This window comes from Hypanus sabinus, chromosome 30 (genome assembly GCF_030144855.1).
Source record: "Hypanus sabinus isolate sHypSab1 chromosome 30, sHypSab1.hap1, whole genome shotgun sequence".
NCBI classification, from domain to species: domain Eukaryota; kingdom Metazoa; phylum Chordata; class Chondrichthyes; order Myliobatiformes; family Dasyatidae; genus Hypanus; species Hypanus sabinus.
The window spans coordinates 31,324,997-31,346,455 of NC_082735.1; the positions used below are offsets into that span (position 1 = coordinate 31,324,997).

The following is a 21,459-nucleotide window of genomic DNA, read 5'->3' on the forward strand; positions in this document are numbered from 1 at the left end:
TAGCTATCAGGATGGAAAACCACAAAAATATTCTTTTAAGTTGCCAGATAGGAAAAGAACAACAAAACTGATCTCTCTGTAGCTTGCTTTAAGTATAAGAAAATGTAGCCAATCAGCTTCTTTCACTAGTGGTAAGAGTTCGCCAACCATTAAGGACCCCATCACCCAGGACATGCCCTCTTCTCTTTGCTACCATCAGAAAGGGGGTACAGAAGGCTGAAGGCACACACTCAATGATTCAAGAACAGCTTCTTCCCCCCGCCATACAATTTCTGAATGAACATTGAACCCATGAACACTACCTCACTACTTTTTTATTTCTACTTGTTGCTGTATTTATTTAACCATTTAATGTATATATTTACACTAATTTACACTTTTTTTTCTATTATCTATTGCATTGTACTGCTGTTGCAAAGTTAACAAATTTCATAATATATGCCAGTGATATTAAACCTGATTCAGATTTTGATCTCAGCTTGAGAAAGACAGAAGATCCTGTCCCAGTTAAGATACTGAATAGCCCTGATACATCTTGTCTGGGTTCCTGGGCACAAAAATGCAATTCTCTCCGGCCACGAGCTGGACCAGACTATCTTACGGAGTTATGGGTCTTGAAGTAGGGTCTCAGCCCGAAATGTCGACTGTTTATTGGCTTCCATAGATGCTACCTGACCTGCTGAGTTCCTCCAGCATTTTGTGTGTATTGCTTTAGATTTCCAGCATCTGTGTTTATGGAGCTAAAGTTAAAAATGCTGTAGTTCAAGAAGACAACTCACCACCACCTTCTCAAAAGCAATTAAGGATAGGCAATTAAATCCTTACACATCTTTTGGATGTATAGGTTTTTTTTAAATGTACTCTTCACCAAATCCAACTCCCCAGAAGCTCAGCACTTCAAGCTGCCTCCAAAATAATAATTCTTATCTTGCACTCAACACCCCACCACCCCATTCAAAGCCAATCAGCAACATTTATCAGTCGAGCTGATAAGTATTGACAAAGCAATAAACCTCACCTGTTTTTGATTCTGCTATGGAAAAACAAAAATAATCACATGATGATGATAGCAACAACAGCAATGACAGTGGCTGAAACAGAGTCAGTAGTGGGTGCAGAGGAGACAACAGCAAGGAAGGCAGCAGTGGGAGGACCTGCGTCCATCCAACCTCAAGTGAATGAGTGTTTCTGCAATGCTGTAATCCTTCTGCTGTCTAAGGACTGGGTCTCACTCACTCAATCCTAAGGACATTGAAAACTGTAAGAGTACACTCAATAGCCACTTTCTTAGGTACACCTGTACACCTGCTCACTAAGGCAAATATCTAATCAGCCCATCATGTGTCAGCAACTCAGTGCATAAAAGCATGCAGACATGGTCAAGTTGTTGTTCGGACCAAGCATCAGATTTTGGAAGAAATGTGATATAAGTGAGAGAAGTCAAAGGAAAATGCTTCAAACTGATAGAAAGGTGGCAGTAGCTCAAATAATAGTGGTTTGCAGAAGAAGATCTCTGAATGCACTACACATCGAACCTTGAAGTGGATGGGTGATACAGGAGTCACCTAATAAAATGGCCACTGAATGTAGAACATAGAACATAAAATACTACAGGACATTACAGGCCCTTCGGCCCACAATGTTGTGCCGACCCTCAAACTCTGCCTCCCATATAAACCCCCACCTTAAATTCCTCCATATACCACTGACTCAGGCAGTGCATTCCATGCACCAACCACTCTCTGAGTGAAAAACCTTCTTCTAATATCCCCCTTGAACTTCCCTCCCCTTACCTTAAAGCCATGTCTCTTGTACTGAGCCGTGGTTCCCTAGGGAAGAGGCGCTGGCTGTCCACTCTGTCTATTCCTCTTAATATCTTGTACACCTCTATCATATCTTCTCTCATCCCCCTTCTCTCCAAAGAGTAAAGCCCTTAATGTATATTAAAAAATTTTAAAGGAAAAAAATCAAGTTAACTAGAATACCTAAGCAGATATAAATAGTTAAAATATTAAAGAAAATCAAATCCCCTTTCAGGCTGCACATTCTCATTATGTACTGCAATGTCCTCTATGGTATAAAATAAAAGGGAGGATATTTTCCCATTCATGGTCATCAAAGACAATAAATACTCCTCAAGCAGAGAAGATATAGCTCAGGTAAAAAGCTAACTTATAACAAACTAGAACTACAGTAAGTTATAGAAACAGAGTATTGCTGCATGGAAACAGCCCAGTCAGCCTAAAGGGTCCATGACAAGTACTGTACAGCATCTTCCGTACAGGTCTCACAGCGACCTCCCTTCTGGTCTCAGCTCCAGATTGCCTGATACCATTTCCAGTACTATAGTGTAAAGGAGATCAAAATAATTGTTATTCCAGATCTGATGCAGCACCAAAAAAAAACTGCAAGAAGATAAAGAGCGCAATAATAATAAAAAACACAATAAATATAAATATGTAAGATAGCATATATACATAAACTGATTGTATGTCCATTAAGTGACCCTAAGCAGAGGAGTGTCTATACATAAGGTGATTTGACAGGAGATGATAGAGTAGTGGTGGTTGAGGGTGTGGATATGTTGGGTCCAGGGAAGATCCTCAGAGATGTTGACACTCAGGAACTTGAAGTTGCTCCCTCTTTCTACTTCTGATCCCTCTATGAGGACTGCTGTGACCTTCCTCATCTTACCCTTTCTCATGTCCGCATTCAGTTCTTTGGTCTTACTGACCTTGAGTGCAAGTTTAGGATGAAGTTTAAGTGCCTTTATAAGTTGCAGGCATGACACAAAAAAAATCTGCGACAAATTTATTAACAAGACAAAGTTCTATTCAATAAGGCAGTTTTAACTAAACTGGAATCATCCTTAAAAATTGGAATCATCTTCCAAAAAGTTACTTTACTGTCACCCATCAAGCCATTCAATATTTGAAAACAAGTCCTTTCAGGATCATTTTTAGATCTAAATCTAGGAATCAGGTTTCCCATTGAACTGACTGTTTGACAAAAATCAGTGATGCTATAAAAATATTGAAGAGTGGGTGGATTTGTAAACAGAGCTCTCAGGAGGTTACCTGAGCTTCCAAAGAGGTCATTAGCCTGAATAATCTTTAAAGTAAATGAGTGTGTGGAGGCTGCAGTGCTTATCGGGTTCCGAAATGGAGGATCTTACTGATGTAACTTAATGGCTCTCAGATTCCACTGGCTACCATCACTACCTATAGAAAAATTCTGGAAAACACATGATTCTTTTTGTAATTGATATCCTATTGCTTTTCAAGAAATTACAGCCACCGAAATGAACTGCTTCATGTGATTATTTTCAATAATATTTCACTTTCACTTAACACAGTTTCTTCATTCTAAGACTCCCATTGATCTCATTTACACAAAGACTTGATTGATAAGTCAAATTAAGATCAATCTGGAGCAGGCTTGCAAGTAGTAAGCAGGGTTTTAACAAAAGATTACTTGTCAAACCATCCAATACATTGAAATTTTCCAGGCCTAGTCTTAATAAAGCCCACCATACCAGTAATGATCTGATTATTATTTTAGTAAACACAGGTAACTCCACAAGTACGCAGTAGCAAGGTGCTCCATATTGTTAATGACTTGATTTAAGTATTAATTATGATAAAGAAGAACAAGCAGTCAATAAATAATCTCATGCTATTCCATAATTCACTAAAATATTTGATAAAATATCAAAAGCATTCAAATAAAGAAAATAGTGCAAATATTAGACACAAGAGGTACACTTTGTACTTCAGGTGATGGAAATCTAGAGCAATGCAATGTGCTGGAGGAACTCAGCAAGCCAGGCAGCATCTATGGATGGGAATAAACAGTTGACGTTTCAGGCTGAGACCCTTCATCCGGACTGGAAAGGAAAGGGGAAGAAGTCAAATTATAAGTATTGATAAAGTGAAACCAAATGATGCAAAGATGGAAACACAGAAGGTGTTTAATCAGTAATCAGTGTTAGTAATCGGCTGTCATCGGAGATATTCTAATTGTGGCCATGCAAGAAGGAGGCAAATCTGAGAGAAAACTCAGCTTTTTGCACGGGGAAGATATTGAAATTATTCATCTCACTGTCACCTCCCAGCGACCAAAGAACTGCTCCCCAAATAGTGGCAAGGAACCAGTCTACCTGCAAACATAATGGTGATGTTCAGTGTGAAACACTACCAAAAAAAGTGCAGGGATCGGTATCAACCATTATACAAGTAGCAATGAGCTTTGCCCACCTATATGTTTCATACGGACTATCTAATCATTTATTTAGTAAACACAAAAAAATTTGTGAATATAATTCAGGAGATGCATAGCTCGGTTGGGTTGAGTTGTTCTCCAATCTTGGCAACTTACTTGCAAAAGTTTGGTCACCATACAAGGAGGCATCATCAGTGTGCTGTTAATTGTGGTGTCCTCTGAATGCTTGGGCTTTTTATACGTACCCTTGTTTGGAGATGAAATGTTTGTAAGTAAACGGACAAGATCGGAGAACAACTCAACCTAATTCATGAATGCACAGCAGCAATTTATTCTGAAGTGTTGACATGTTTTATTGAATGTTTGCTCTTCAAATTATTATAGAATCCTTAAGAACTAACAGCCAATGAACTATCTCAAGCCACTCCATAGTTCGCCTCCAGTCTAAAGTACTGCCAATTCCACGATACGGTGCATACCAAATGGACGAACTTCCAATTCCATGCTATCACTTGGATGCAACAATGAAAAGCAGAATATTGACAAAGGGTAAGAGTGTTTAGAAATAGCCAGCATGTCCCTTTGTGATTCCTACCAATCTTACTTAACTTCCAATTTTGCACATCAAGACCAAGGTTTTTGGAACACAGACTTAACCAAAAGCAAATGTGCAAAGAGAATATAAAGAAGTGTTCACTCTCCTATCCTATCAGGTTCTTTCTTTTCCAGCCCTTGTTTTTTTCCCACACATCTGGCTTCCACCTCCCACCTTCCTGCTAGTCTCTTTCCCCTCCCCCATACCTTTTCATTCAGGCATCTACCCCCTTCCTTCTCAGTCCTGATGAAGGGTATGGGCCCAAAGCGTCAACTGGTTACACTTTTCTTTAGATGCTACCTGACCTGTTGAATTCCTTCAGCGTGTGTTATGGCAGGTAAACTTAATATAGTTCGAAGGGGGAAAAAAACTGGGAAAAAATATTACCAGGACCTGTTAATCAACTAAAGCCTATGCTAGGAAAATAATTTATTTCCATTGGGCTGCTTAAAGCAGAAGTCACACCAAAGTATCATTAGCAGTGCAACAGTCAGTCACGGAATGCGTAATGTGCCGGTTTAACTGTATGTGTGCGATCATTTTAAAACACAGTAGCGTTGCTGGGAAACGGAGCTGTGACAACAAGGTACGATTTGATCAGCACAACATCAAAATATGAAATCTCCATCTATTTGAAAGTTATGAGAGTTGTAGAATACGCAGTGCCAGTGGAGCACCTCAAAGTTCAATAAATGCTAATGGACCAGGCTTTAACCTTACTTATATAGAGGGCTATCGTTGATAATCATCCAAGAAACAACGTGGTGTAAATGCGTCGTATTACTGCCAAAATTCCCTTCTAGTTTCATCAATATTTTATAGATTTAACACTCCATTGTTACTACCCCACGGCACAATTATTAGTACTTTCTAAATTCAGCTTCACTCGCTTATGATCGGGAATTTTCAGCACTAAACCTATCAGGTTATTTGTCAGACGTGGCAGAGGGCATCAGAACGCATTTCTGTTGGAGGACGGGACTGGAGCTTGCCAGGACAAGACGCTCCTAGCTATGTATGAAGTTGAGACAGAAAAAGTTTTATGTTAGTGTTATGTCTCTCCCGATTTATTTCTAGTTACTGGATCTCGTTGATTCCTTATAAGTTTGCAGCTGTTGTTCATTGCGCATTATCGCGTTGTTAAGCAATTTACTTTCATCGTCAGTTCGGCCATTATATAATAGCTTGTAGCCTCACCAGTCGTTAGAGGTTGGAGGAATTTCAGTTTTTGTTTTCTTCAGAACGTCGAGAGGTACTTCCCACACCAGCTCCTTGCGAACTGTAAGGCATCGCTGAATAAAACCACCGTCAATTACAGCTGCGCCGGGAGTTATCTATCTTTCCAGATCAAGAAAGCGAAGAAAACTCTTGATCGAGGGCAGAATATTAAGTAAATGAGCTCTCAGAGTTTTGAGCTGGTACGTGTCAATTATGCGTATACAAAAAAGCAATACTGCAAGTTTAAAAATTGTCCCCAAATGAACTGTGAGAGTGTGGAACATGCTGCCAGCGGAAATGGGGCGCGCAAGCTCGATTTCAACATTTAACAGAAGTTTGCTTAGTTAGATGGATGTTAGTGATTCGGATGGCTATGCTCCCAGTGCAGATCGATGGGAATGCCAATTTGAAACGTTCGGCACAGACTAGATGGGCCAAAGGGCTTGCTTCTGTGCTGTAATTTTCTATGACTGCCAGTAGAGTTCACAAAGTAATGCAGCTATTGTACGTGCTTACTGCCCGTTACGCCTCTGGCGTTTAGCTCTCATCATGTTAGTAGCTTCCTCTCAGCTTTCACTACTGTCAGTCACGCAAATCCTGATGTAGACTCAGGAATACCGTCGCACTGAAACGTAGAAGGATTCTTCATTGCTGTTTCCATAACATTCAGGGTTGTTAGCCCTGAGCTGAACCCCAAAACCTGGCGGACCACTCTTAGTCTGGCCTCTACCCTTTGACCTGTTTGGCATGGGTGACCCGACCAAGAGCCAAAGCACGATAACCCTGACTCCAGCCAACATAGTTCTCCGGGTCATTGAGGCGTGCAAGCCTCTAAACCCTACGACAAGGTTGTGATCCTCTTTGAGGTGCCTATTACATAGGTATTTAAAATATCTAACCACGATGCTTTGTGTAGACTTGAACTCAAAATTAACGTAGTGACGGGAGAAAAATCATTTTGTTGTAACGTATACCCACATGGTCACACCACACGAAAATGGATTCCTTGCCTTCATAATACATACATTATGACACTTCACTGCTTCAAACAATCCTCTTACGTGGTCTAATATAAGTACCCCATCATTCACTACTTTGAAAAAAAAAGGTGATTGTGTACTTGGTATGTTTGAAGTTTAAGATATGATACATTCACATCCCACTATAGTTTCTGGGTTGGTTTAGAGGTGTCACTATTTGAGGCTATGCCATCTTTGATTTTTTTTTTGGTGAATGTATTATAAAATTGAATCATTTGGGAGTGAATCTTAGGTTGGAATATGCATGCAACTTTCCTTAATTTCTATTAGCACTTCTCTCAGAATAGCATCTGTTTCACATATAAAGATTCAAATAGTTATGACTGTTCAACAAAATCCTTGACCAAAAGATACTAGCAAAACTACTTAGGCTAGTAATTTTTCAGTCATTTTGATCATTTGACACCAGTGCAAATTTTTCCATCTATTTATCCAAGCCTGATTCCACACAAAATAACTTCCACAGACAATAAGTATTTCCATAAATCAAATCCCCTTCAGCCCATCTACATTAATCCTCTACAACATGAAAAAGTCTGGGGATGCTGGAAATCCAAAACAACACACACAAAATGTTGGAGGAACTCAGCAAGTCGGGCAGCATCTACGGAAACTAATAAACAGTCGACATTTTGGGCCAAGACCCTTCATCAGGACTAGAAAGAATGGGATAAGAAAGTGGGAGGAAGGGGGGAAGAAGCAGAAGGTGGCAGGTGGTGGGTGAAACCAGGAGAGGGGGGTGGGAGTGATAAAGTAAAGAGACGGGAGGTTGATTGACGAAAGATATAAAGGGTTCGAGAAGGGGGAATCTGATGGGAGAGGGCAGAAGGCCATGGAAGAAGGGGGAGGAGCAGTAGAGAGGTGATAGGCAGGTATGAAGATAAGGTGAAAGAGGAAAACAGGAATGGTGAAGGTGGGGGGGTGGAGGCATAATTACCGGAAGCTTGAGAAATTGATGTTCATGTCATCAGACTGGAGACCACCCAGATGGAATATAAGGTAAACACAAAGTATACTGCAGATGCTGTGGTCAAATCAACACATACAAACAAGCTGGATGAACTCAGTAGATCGGGCAGCATCCATTGAAATGAGCAGTCAACCTTTCAAGGGTCTCAGCCCGAAACTTTGACTGCTCATTTTAACAGACGCTACCCAACCTGCTGAGTTCATCCAGCTTGTTTGTATGTGTAGAATATAAGGTGTTGTTTTTCCAACCTGAGTGTGGCCCCATCTCAGCAGTCGAGGAGGCCATGGACTGACACGTCGGAATGGAAATGGGAAGTAGCATTGAAATCAGTGGCCAGCGGGAAATCCCAATTTTTCTGGCAGACAGAGTGTAGATGCTCGCGAAGCGGTCTCCCAATCTACGTCGGATCTCACCGATATACAGGATGCCACATCGACAGCACTGAATACAGTAGATGATGCCAATAGACTTGCAGGTGAAGTGTCGCCTCACCTGGAAGGACTGTTTGGGGCCCTGAATGGTAGTGAAGGAGGAGGTATATGGGCAGGTGTGACACATGCTCAACTTGCAAGGAACAAGTTGTGTGTGTAACATTAATCATCTACAATCTAGACCTCCATAATGAAAACATTATGGCACATAATTTCCAATCTCAATATCAGGAACTTTGCATTCCTCTTTCCATGTCCTTACTTATTTAAACTTACACTTCCCACTGCTTCAACAGGTCGGCGAAACCAGGTAAGGGTAGCTGACAGCCTCACACCCCAATGAGATAGGGATCTCTGTCCTACCATGAAAAGTCAGCTCAGGTAGACTAGGCAGATGAGATCTACAGTGAGATCCAATAGCTAGGAAGCCAGTAGAGTGAAGTTAATGACAAGGCATAAAAAATGGCATGGTCATCCATTACAGCCTAGGGAGATCCCGGTTTTTGATGCTTGTTTGTACCATTGGACCCAGATTTCTGAGGTCAAGTGAGTGGAACTGCCCCATGCAATGGCTTTTCCACTTCAAAAACTCTCCTGCACAAGGTCTCCTGTCATCATCGTATATGATGAACAACCACCACTGCCTCTGCTTGTTAGTATTAAGCAGACATATAAATGTGTTTAAACTTTCAAGATCAGTCACAATACAATCTCTATCTTTACAGCACCACAAATTTATATCAGTAACTAGTTCCTAACATCGTCATTCACAGCTCCACGGAGTAAAACAATCATTCAACACAGAAAGAGCCCTTTTTGCCCACCTTATCTACACTGACCATTGAATACCCAGTTTTCGGTACATGGCCTATAATCATCTATGCCTCAGTGAATCAGATATCCAGTTAGATCAGGGGTGGGCAAACTTTTTGACTTGTGGGCCACAAAGGGTTCTAAAATTTGACTGGGGGGGCCAGACCAGGAGCAGATGGACGGAGTGTTTTGGTAATACACCACATAAGAGAAAATAAAATATCATGGGATATGTAGAAAACATGTGCTTTAATTTCAATTGAAAATGAACAAATGCATTACAACAAAATATCTGTCTTTGAAGTCCCATGGTATTTAGCTATTTATTGAAATGACTTTTAAAACACTGAAAATTAAATGAATAAAATAGCTTTTTTAATAGTAACAGTTATTATTTTAAAGACTGAAAATTCTGTTATCCTTCAAGATATTATCATCATCACTCTCCTCCTGACTGTCTTTATTTCAAAAACGGTAGGAGATGCAGGTCTACTTGTCCTGCTCCTTCTTATTCAATTGTCCCCTGTGCCAAAACTCAACAACGACCAGCACAAAGACAGAACACTGACAGCGTGCCAGTATGCGGAGCGCGTTATTTGATCTGGAGCGCATTTTTTATTTTGAGAATGTACTTGCACCTGCGCACTACTCATGTCCATCACTTAACAGAAATGACATGTAACATGTAAGGCTTATTGAAAAAAATATTTTCAAATGCATTTTTTACATAACACAACGAAGAAACTTATTTTTAATTTCAGTGGGAACAGTGTTGTTGGTCTCCCTTTTTAGCCAGCGCATCAAAGTCTGGATTTAGTTTTGTTGTGGCGATTCTCAGGATGGATCTGAGGTGTTGGTCAGTTAACTTGGATCTGTGGCTGGCTTTGTTGATGTTCATGACGCTGAACGCCTGTTCACACAAATAGGTCGAGCCGAACAAAGAGTAAAGCGCAAATGTGGAGTAATACGCTGCACCTCAACAAAGGTCAATGTGTAGCGGTGTGCTACATGCAGCGCTAAAATTACGACACGGAGTCGGTAACTGCAGTCGAAGAAAAAAACTTTATTTGAAATCCCCAGCCTCACTTTTAAGCCTCCCTCAACCTGCCCCCCGTGGCGCAGAGGCTCCAAAGCTCTGTGCTCGCAAATCCCTGCAGGCTATCTCCCTTAGCCGGAACACTGGCTAATTATGAGCCGGTTCGGATGTGCCAGGAAATGGGTCGCCACAAATGTATATAGAGTGCGTCATCTATTGGGAAAACGCCAGAATTGCGGGGAAAAAACGTTAACAAGGTTTATTAATATAATTTCATCAAGTTCTGCAGGCCGGATTAAAAAGCTTAACGGGCTGCATATGGCCCCCGGGCCATAGTTTGCCCATGCCTGAGTTAGATACTTCTAAAATGTGGTAGCAGACTCTGTTTTCAATAGCCCCCAGGCAGTACACTAAAGACTTCAGAATGCCACTAAGCCTCTTTCCTCTCAGCTTAGACATGCCCTCACATTTTATGCGCCTCTGCCTTGAAAAACTGTTCTCAATATCTACTCCTTCGGCCCTTCAACTTTTCAATCATATTTTGACCCAGACCCGCTATTACAGCTTGCAAAGCCTCTGCCAGTGATGTCTACACTGAAGAAGTTTAAATCTTCAACGGCAATTCAGTGAAACCCTCTCTCACTGCTCCCCATCTATAATTTCTTCGGCCCTTCAACTTTTTGATCATATTTTGACCTAGACCCGCTACTACAGCCTCCCCCTCCTACTTTCAAATCTCTTATTATCTTTCCTTTCAGTTAATCCTGACGAAGAGTCTCGGCCCGAAACGTCGACAGCGCTTCTTCCTATAGATGCTGCCTGGCCTGCTGTGTTCCACCAGCATTTTGTGTGTGTTGCTTGAATTTCCAGCATCTGCAGATTTTCTCGTGTACTCAGTATCTTTCCTGCCTATGCTGCATTGTATTCTGTAAGCCTCATTCCAATATCTCTCCTCTTTAATGGAGTGCGGAAGACAATAAACTGTGCAAATGCAAATGTAAACAAATTGCAATAAATAGCATAAATATCAGATAAAGAGTACTTAAAATGAGATGATTAGTCATGTGAACTAATGATGGGGCGAGAGAGTGTAGTTATTCTCTTGTATTCAAGAGCCAGATGGCTGAGGGATAACGGTTCTTAAACCTGGTGGTGCAAGTCCTGGAGATTGTGTACTTTCTAACTAACAGCAGCAGTGAGAAGACAGCATGACCATAGCACCTTCATGAACTCTTGGATTTGTACATGAAGGTGGCTCTGTTTTGCAAAGCTTTCTAGCACTCTTCCTTCCATTCCTTCTGTAAAACAGTTCTTATTTGTCCCTCCAAGATATGTCACCTCACGCTTAGCAGGATTAAATTCCAACTGCCCTTGTTCTGCTCATCTACCAATTTATCAACATTCTGTTGCCTCAGACTCCCCTCCTCGCTATCACCACCATTTTTAGTATCATCTGCCTACTTAGCATCTACATTACATCCAAATTGTTAATAATGAATTATTTTATATTCATTCTTTATTGATTATCTTTTACTCCATTTTCTTTTCCATTTCATTTTCAGCAGTCCGTGTCAGATCATATTAATCCCTCTGAAATTTTCAAATAATCAAAAAAAATTTGTGTTAATATCTACTAATAAAATTGACAGATAAAGTAAGACACAACCTATGGTTAAAACAAATTGTCTAAAAAATACAATTCTGCTTCCTCTGTCTTCCAAGCATGCTTGAGTTATATCTGTTTTGTGAGTCATTACCTGGTACAATTTTCCATGGGAAATTGGAAAGGTCATATGAGAATTACAGAACCAACACAAAGGTTTGATTATATTGAAAGACATTATGTCCTTGAACCTTGAATTTTAAACAAATAGAAATGTATGCATTAAATGGGGAAGTCAGCTGTAGCAATACACGAGTATGCCATTCAATATAATGCCGGGAAATCATTTATCAATATTTGTCAACCTGATCTCTTGAATTGGTTTTAAGTATGTGAGTGATAGCTTTAAAAGCTGTCAGAGAATCCATCAGCAACTCCTACCCAGGACACTACTTTATCAGGGCCTTATTGTCTGTGAGATGTATGTGAATGCAGCCAAAGTTGCCACTCGGGAATTCTGCAGAAGATTGGTTTAATGGGATTAATTTTGATCCCTTAGTGGGATTTACTTCCACTTAGACAATGAAAATTAGAGCTGGTTTCTGGGAAATTACTTGGTCTTTCAGAATCAAAAACACACAGTTGAATATCAGGAAGGTGAGTATGAAGAGACACTAATGGGTAACATAGATTTCTTCAATTACTTTGTAGGTAATTAAGCACCAACTACCAGGAATGGTTTAACATGCACCAGGAAAGGAAACTGAACATGAAGGAATGATACAGGACAGAAAAAAGCCATTTGAAGCTTGTCACTTATAAGATCTCTACCCTATGAGTACCAGGTTTCATTCTTTAGTACAATCCTGTAACTTGTTTTTGCTGTGACTATTTATTCAACAATAGTTAACCCATTTTCACATTAGAGTGATGGAGTATTGCAGAACAGAAACAGGCCCTTCAGCCCAACACAGCCATGCTAACCAAGATGTCCATATTGAATAATCTGATCATTTTGATTGTATTTATTTCTCTATTATTTATTTACTTACTTACTTGTTTATCTGTTTATTTACTTATTTATTGAGATACAGTGTTAAATAAGTCTTTCTGGCTCTTTGAGCCTCCCCACTCGGCAATCCCCCAATTCCAACCCAGCCGAACCACTGAACAATTCACAATGACCAGTTAACCTACCAACCATATTATGTTTTTCTTCCGAAAAGAGCATCGATTCCCAACCTGGGGTCCACAGACTCCTCAGTTAATGTTAGGGTCCATGACATAAAAAAGGTTGGGAACTCCTGACATAGAGGAAGATGTCATTTTAATTCATTTAATATTAAGACCCTCCTAGTCAGTTATCTCCAAAAAGAGAGCACTACTTCTAGTGAATTGTTTTATAGAACTGTGGAGTTGGTATAAAGCTTTCTTTGATCAAATACTTTATAAGAAACATATTCCTCCAAACATCATGGCAAAACTCACCAATATGAATACACATCTCACAATCTGGACATAATGAGAACATTCTGGTAGGAATCTGTTCAACACTGAACATGTTGAAAGTATATTGCTTCATGTTTTTTTATATACTCTGGGGTCAAAGATTGATTTATCCATCCAGAAAGAGGATAGCATTAATAATAAAGATATCAATAAAGACTCTCATCTTTATAGTAAGGATTATCCAAAAATATGACCCATCAAATAGATTATGTTATTTAATTGGCAGATTATCTACAAACATAAAGCCAAGCATTTTCCTGGGTTGAAGTCTGGAGAAATAGCAGAAGATCTATCACATAACTATACTTCATCATATGTTCGATTTAGATATACATCTCTGAGTGTAAACTGCAAAACAAGATACAAAGAAAAAAATGAAGACAATTTTCTCCACGAAGAAAATTAAATGGAAAACCTCCAGGTTTTCTGACAAGGGTTCTCAGTCCTAAATGTTTCTCTGTCCTCGATGCTGCTTGATTTGCTGAGTGTTTCAAGTATATACTGATTTTCGTTCAGATTTCTAGTATCTGCATTTCTTTTTATTTTCATCTTAGAAGTTTCTCCTTAGCTGTCAAGTAGAAATTCCACGTGCAGCTTTTAAAATCATTACATTGGGCTGCAGACAAACTAAGCCCTTCACATCATGGCTGAGGAGGCTGAAAATCTAAATGCTGCAATGAAAACTGTAAGTGTTGGAAATACTGAGCAGGTGAGGCAGTATCTGTGGAAAAAGAAACTGTAAATGCTTCAAGCCAACGATCTCTCAACAGAACTGGAAAAGTAAAGAAACAACTCTGCTTTAAAACCATAAGACCATAAAACATAAGAGCAGAATTAGGCTATTCAGCCCATCGAGTCTACTCCATCAAATCATTGCAGTTCATCTCAACCCCATTCTCTTGCCTTCTCCCTGTAATCTTCCATGCTCTGACTTTTCAATAGTCTATCAACCTCCACCTTAAATACACCCAATGGCATGGCCTCCACAGCTGCCCATGGCAATGAATTCTACAGATTCACCACCCTCTAGCGAAAGAAATTGCTCCATCCCTATTCCAAATGAATGTCCCTCTATTCTGAGATTATGTCCTCTGGTCCTAGACTTCTTCATTATATGAAACATCTTCTCCACATCCATTCTATCTAGACCTTTCAACATTTGATAGATTTCATTGAGATCCCCCTACATTCTTCCAAATTTCAGCAACCTCAGGCCCACAGCCATTAATGCTCCTCATATGATAAGCCTTTCATTCCTGGAATACTTTTCGTGAACCTCCTTTAAGCCCTCCCCAAAATCAGCATATCCTTTCTTAGAAATGAGACCCAAAACTGTTCACAAAACTCTAAGTTAGGCCTCACTGGTGCGTTATGAAGTCTCAGCATTACATCCTTGTTTTTAAATTCCAGTCCTTTCGAAATGAATGCTAACATTCCATTTGCCTTCTTCACCACCGACTCAAACTGCAAGTCAACATTTCAGGAATCCTGCACGAGGGCTCACAAGTCCCATTGCACCTCAGGTTTTTGAATTTTCTCCCCATTTAGAAAATAATCTAAGCTTTTATTCCTCCTACCAAAGTGCATAACCATACACTTTCCAGCACTATATTCCATCTGCCACTTCTTTGTCCATTCTCCTAATCTGTTGAAGTTCTTCTACAGACTCCCTGCTTCCCCAAAATTATCTGACCCTTCACCTATCTTTGTATTGCCCGTAAACTTAGCCACAAAGTCATCCATTTTATTACTCAAATCATTGACATACATCATTAAAAAACGGTTGTCCCAACAATGACCCCTGCAGAACACCACAAATCACCAGCAGCCAATCAGAAAAGACTAGCTTTATTCTCATTCTTTACCTCCTGTTGATCAGCCAATGCTCTAACCATGCTTGTATCTTTCCTGTAATACCATTGGCTCTTAACTTGTTAAACAGCCTCATGGGTGGCACCTTGTCAAATGCCTTCTGAAATTCCAAGAACACAACATCCACTGATTCTCCTTTGTTTATCCTGCTTGTTAAGTCCTCAAAGAATTACAGCAGATTTTTCAGGCAAGATTTTCCCTTAAGGAAACCATGCTGGCTTTGACCTATTTTATCATGTGCCTCCAAGTACCCCAAAACCTCATCCGTAACAATCAACTCCAACATCTTCCCAACCACTGAAGTCAGGCTAACTGGCTGCACATTCAGACAGAGACTTAACGTAACGATTTTTACTCCTCAGTTATGTGAAGGATGTAAGAAATAAAGTTGATTCAATTCAATTCTAACTTAACATTAATCTTTGCTCTATTACATATCCTCTCCTTTGCTTTTATGTTGGCTTTGTCTTCCATTGTCAGCCATGGTTGCATAATCCTGCCTTTGGAATACGTCTTCTTCTTCGAGATATATCTATCCTGCACCTACTGAATTGCTCCCATAAACTCTGCTGCCATCCATGTTCTCTCCCCTTCCATGCAACTTTGGCCAGCTTTTCTCTCATGCCTCTGTAATTCCCTTCACTCTGCTGTAACATTAATAGATTTGAACTTAGTTTCTCCCTCTCAAATTGCAGGATGAATTCTATTATAGTATCATCACTGTCTCCTAAGGGTTCCTTTACCTTAAGCTCCCTAATCAAATCTAGTTCCTTACACAACACCCAATCCAGAATAGCTGATCCCCTCATGGTATCAACAGCATACTGTTCTAAAAAGCCATCTCATAAGCATGCGACAAATTCTCTCCCTCGGATCTAAAATCAGCACCAACCTGATTTTCCCAATCTACCTGCATGTCTAAGTTCCCCTTGACAATCATAACATTGCCTTTTTGACATGTATTTTCAATCTCCCATTGTAATTTATAGCCCACATCTGGCTATTGTTCTGAGGCCTTTATATAATTCCCACCAGGGTTTTTTTTTTATCCTTGCAGTTCCTTAACTCTACTCACATCGATTCTACATCTTCCAATCCTATGTCATATCTTTCTTAGGATTTGATTTCATATTTTACCATCAGAGCCACGCAACTCCCTCTGCCTACCAATGTGTATCCTTGGGTGTTAAGCTCCCAAATATAATCTTCTTTCAACCATGACTCAGTGATGCCCATGCTCTAACTGTGCTATAAATTCATCCATATACAGTATGCATTCAAGTACATCACTTTGTCCTGTATTTGTCACCCTTTTTGGTTTTGTCCCTTTAACACTTCAACTCATCCCACTGACTGCTAATTTTGCCCTATCATCTGCCTGTCTTTCCTGACATTCTTCCATGCTGCCTCTGGTTGCATACCAACTGCCCCATCCTTAACCCGATCACTCAGTTCCCCAAGTCCCTGCCAAATTAGTTTAAACCCTCCACAACCGTTTTAGCAAACCAGCCCACAAGAATATTGTTTCCCTTCGGGTTCAGGAATAACCTGTTTCTTTTGTACAAATCATACCTTCGGGAGAAAACGTCTCAATGATCTAGAGATCTGAAACACTGCATGGTGTACCCATTCCTCAGCATGCATTCATCTTCCAAATCATCTTATTGTTACCCTCACTGGAGCGTGGCACTGGCAGCAATCCAGAGATTACTACCCTGCAGGTCTTGATTTTCAGCTTTCTACCTTGATCCCTACATTGTCTTTTCAGGATCTCCTCTCTTTTTCCTACCCATGTCATCGGTGCCAATGTGTACCAGGATTTTTGACAGCCGCTTGGAATGCTGTGGACCTGATCCAAGGTGTCACTGACCCGAGCACTGGGATTCAATGTACCGCCTGGGTGTCTCGATTGCGTTCACAGAATCTTGTGTCTACTCCTGAGGCAATGGAATCCCCTATCACTACTCTAGCTCTCTCCTCCCCACTTCCCTTTTGAGCCACACCACCAGAATCAGTAGCTAAAGCTCACCCCTGGCAGGTTGCTCCCCCTCCCGACAGAATCCAAAATGATATACTTATTGTTGAGGAGAACAGCCACATGGGGACTCTGTACTGGCTGCCCATTTCCATCTCCTCTCCTGATGGTCACTCGGGCACCTGCCTCGTGCAACTTAGGGGGTGACTACCCCCCTGTAGCTCCTATCTGTCACTTCCTCAGTTTCCCATATCAGCCAACGGTCATTGAGCTACAGATCCAGCTTCTTAACACATTCTCTGAGGAGCTGCAGCTTGGTGCATCTGGTATAGGTGTGGTTATCCAGGAGGCTGGCGGTCTCCCAGAGTCCCCACGCCCCACACAAAAGAGCACAACACTGCCCCATTCTCACTGCTCGAATGAAGATGAAGAAAGTTACCAGATACTTACCTTGCCAAAGCCTGATGAGCCAAATCCTCCCCACTCTAGCACTGGTTCACCCACACAATGACCGCTCCAGCAATGGCCCTTCCGTTTGTCCCTGCCTTATTTTTATTTGCTAATTTGATTGGGCTGCCAAAAGCCCATGAACGCTCCTTTTTAAATCCCACTCACAGACCTAAGGTTCAGCAAGTCTGTGACTGGACGGAGACAAAGCTTCACCAGGTTAACATCAGGCTGCTGGTGCTGTATAGTAAACATACTGTGAGCACAGGGATCATGAGAAGAAAAAAAAATCAAAAGAGCATGATGTAACTGCGAGATGCCAAACTTAGAATTGCGAGAAATCAGAGGCAAATCTGGAAACTGACAGCACATCAGGCTGCATCAAGGGAGGAAAACTAATATTAGATAAAACCCAGCAAGTTTTAACACAAGAGAGAATAGCTAGTCAAATTGAATATTGAATTCTGAGGGCTGCAATGACAGAAAATGAGATGTATGAGCATGGGTAGCATTGAAACAATGCAGGAGGCTAAGACATTGCTGTTGGAGTGGGAGTGAGGTGGACAATTAGGTCCCTGTAGACCTAAAACAGAGATTTTCTACAAAACAGTCATCCATTCTGCATTTGTTTTTCCCATTGTGGAAGAGATCACACTGAGAGAAGCAAATACAGTACTGTACATTAAATTGGAAGAAGTGCAAATGAATTGCTGGCAACAAACGAAATGTTAGAGGAACCCAGTGGCTCAGGTACCATCTGTTGAGGGAAATGAATGAATCATTACTTGGGAAGGATTGTTTCAGTCCCTGGGTAGTTGAAAGAGAAGAAGTGAAAAGACAGTTTCTTTCTTTCTTTCTCTCTCTCTCTCTCTCTCTCTCTCTCTCTCTCTCTCTCTCTCCCTCCCTCCCTCTCTCTCTCTCTCTCTCTCCCCCCCTCTCTTTTTTCTCTCTCTCCTCTTTTTTCTCTCTCTCTCCTCTTTTTTCTCTCTCTCTCCTCTTTTTTCTCTCTCTCTCCTCTTTTTTCTCTCTTTCTCCTTTCTCTCTCTCTCCTCTGTTTTTCTCTCTCTCTCTCCTCTCTCTTTTTTCTCTCTCCCCCCTCTCTCTCCGTCTCCTCTCATTCATCGATTGTGTCATCTGGACAACCTTGTTCTCCATCCTGCCATACAGGTTCCTTCTGTTCCTCTCAATTTCTCCTCAATCTGCTCACTGAGATAAGGAATGCCTATCATTTCATCATATAACCTATAGCAACAGAGATACCAACACACTAGACCACTGCTGTACCTGCCTTTCCACGCCTTGCCTGGATTTCAGTAAATCAGATCACTTGGCTATCCTTCTCTTACCTGCATATAGGGAGAGGGTAAAGAGCAAAGATCCAGAGATTAAGACAACTAAGAGGTGGTCCCAGGAGGCAGAGGAGCGGCTACAGGATTGCTTCAAGTTGGTGGACTGAGCCGTGTTCAAGTACTCAACTGAGGATCTGAATGAATACACCATGGTTGTCACGGACTTCATTAAAACAGCTGTAGACGAGTGTGTCCCCACAAAATCATCCAGAGTCTTCCCCAATCAGAAGCCCTGGATTCACAATCTGCTGTGAGCCAGTTCAGATTCTGGTGACCACGAAAGTTACAAGAGGACTAGGTATCATCTCCGGAAAGCCATCTCATGGGCAAAGTGGAAATTCTGGACTAAATCTGAATTGACAAAGAATGCTCGACAGTTGTGCCAGGGCTTGAATACTACCACCTCTGGTCAAGTCAAATCAAGCGATGTGGGTGACAGCAGGACTTCACTTCCAGATGAGTTCGATGTCTTCTATGCTCCCTTTGACAATATAAACATGGAAAAAACATCATGGCCTCCCACAGCCCCCAATGATTCTGTGATTTCAGTCTCTGAGGTTGACATGTGAACAGCCTTCAGGAGGGTGAACCCACGGAAAGTACCCAGCCCAGACAGAGTACCTGTCCGAGTACTAAAGACCTGTGCTGATCAACTGGCTGGAGTGTTCACTGAGATCTTTAACCCTTCACTTCAGCAATCTGAGATACCCAATTATACTGGTGCCTGAGAAGAACATGGTAACCTGCCTCAATGACTATAGTCCAGTAGTACTTACATCCACAGTGATGAAGTGTTTTGAGAGGTTGGTGATGAAACATACCAACTCTTGCCTGAGAAGCGACTTAGATCCGCTCCAATTTGCCTACGGGAGCAACAGGGCCCTAGCAGATGCCATCAGATTGGCTCTCCACTCAACCCTGGAACATCTAGACAGCACAGATACAGTAGATACATCAGGATGCTCTTTATCGACAACAGTTCAGCATTCATACCATCATCCCCTCAAAACTAATCAATAAGCTCCAAGTCCTTGACCTCAAAACCTCCTTGTGCAATTGGATCCTAGACTTACACACTCGCAGACCACAGTCAGTTCGAACCGGCAAAAGCACCTCCTCCACAATCTTCATCAACACAGGTGTACCACAAGGCTATGGGCTTTTAGCCCCCTGCTCTACTCACTTTACACTTAAGACGGTCTGGCCAAGCACAGCTCCAGTGCCATGTTCAAGTTTGCTGACTTGAATATCAGCAAAGTTGTAGGCCGAATCAAATGTGGAGATGAATCAGCATATAGAAGGGAGATTGAAAATCTGGCTGAGTGGTGCCTCTTTCTCAATGTCAGCAAGAAATAGATTATTGACTTCAGAAGAAGGAAACCATGAGCCAGTCCTCATCGGAGGAACAGAGGTGGAGAGGGTCAGCAACTTTAAAGTCCTTAGTGTTATTATTTTGGAGAACCTGCCCTAGCATGTAGGTGTAATTATGAACAGTGCCTCTATTTCCTTAGAAGTTTACAAAGATTGGACATGACATCTAAAGTGTAACAAACTTCGATAGATGTGTAATGTTGAGTACATTGATTGGGTGCATCACCACCTGGTATGGAAACGCCAATGCCCATGAACGGAAATTCCTACAACAATACAGCCCAGTCCATCACGGGTAAAGCCCTCCCCACCAGTGAGCACATCCGCATGAAATGCAGTCACAGGAAAGCAGCTTCCGTCATCAGGGACCCCCACCACCCAGGCCACGCTCTCTTCTTGTTGCTGCCTCATGAATAAGTACAGAGCCTCAGGACTCACACCACCATAGTTGCTACCCATCAACCATCAAGTTCTTGAACAGAAGGAGTTAACTACACTCACCCCATCACTGAAATGGTCCCACAACCAATGTTGTTTAAACTATGTTCTTTCAGGGGCTCTACATCTCATGTTCTTGATATTTATTGCTTATTTATTATTACTATTTTTTTCTTCTTGTATTTGCACAATTGTATTTTGCACCCTGACTGAACGCTAATGTTGGTGCGGTCTTTCATTGATTCTGTTATGGTTATTATTCTATGGATTTACTGGGTATGTCCTCAAGAAAATGAATCTCAGGGTTGTCTATGGGGACATATACGTATGTTGATAATAAATGTACTTTGAACTTTGACTTTAATGATATAGATACGAAATAAAAAAATTATAGTACTTTTAACTATTTTAGTTCTGAAACGTTAACTCACTCTCCCCCGCAGCTGCTGCCCGATCAGCTGAGTACTTCCAGCACTTTTTTTTCTCTCTTTCAGATGAGCTTATTGTTTGGAGTTTTGCCTTTCAGTCCGGCGGAGGACTGAGCAACTCTCTCGCCCTCCTCCCATTGACA

General features: G+C 41.2%; 1 long non-coding RNA gene across 1 annotated transcript in view; it reads right to left on the reverse strand.

Moving 5' to 3' along the window:
* The window catches only part of LOC132383359 (uncharacterized), a 247,973-nt gene extending 226,525 nt beyond the window's left edge, over nt 1–21,448 (reverse strand). The window contains exon 1 of the long non-coding RNA XR_009508641.1: nt 21,320–21,448. This is a non-coding gene — a long non-coding RNA (uncharacterized LOC132383359). The remainder of the gene's footprint in view (nt 1–21,319) is intronic.
* Between the last annotated feature and the right edge of the window lie 11 nt (nt 21,449–21,459).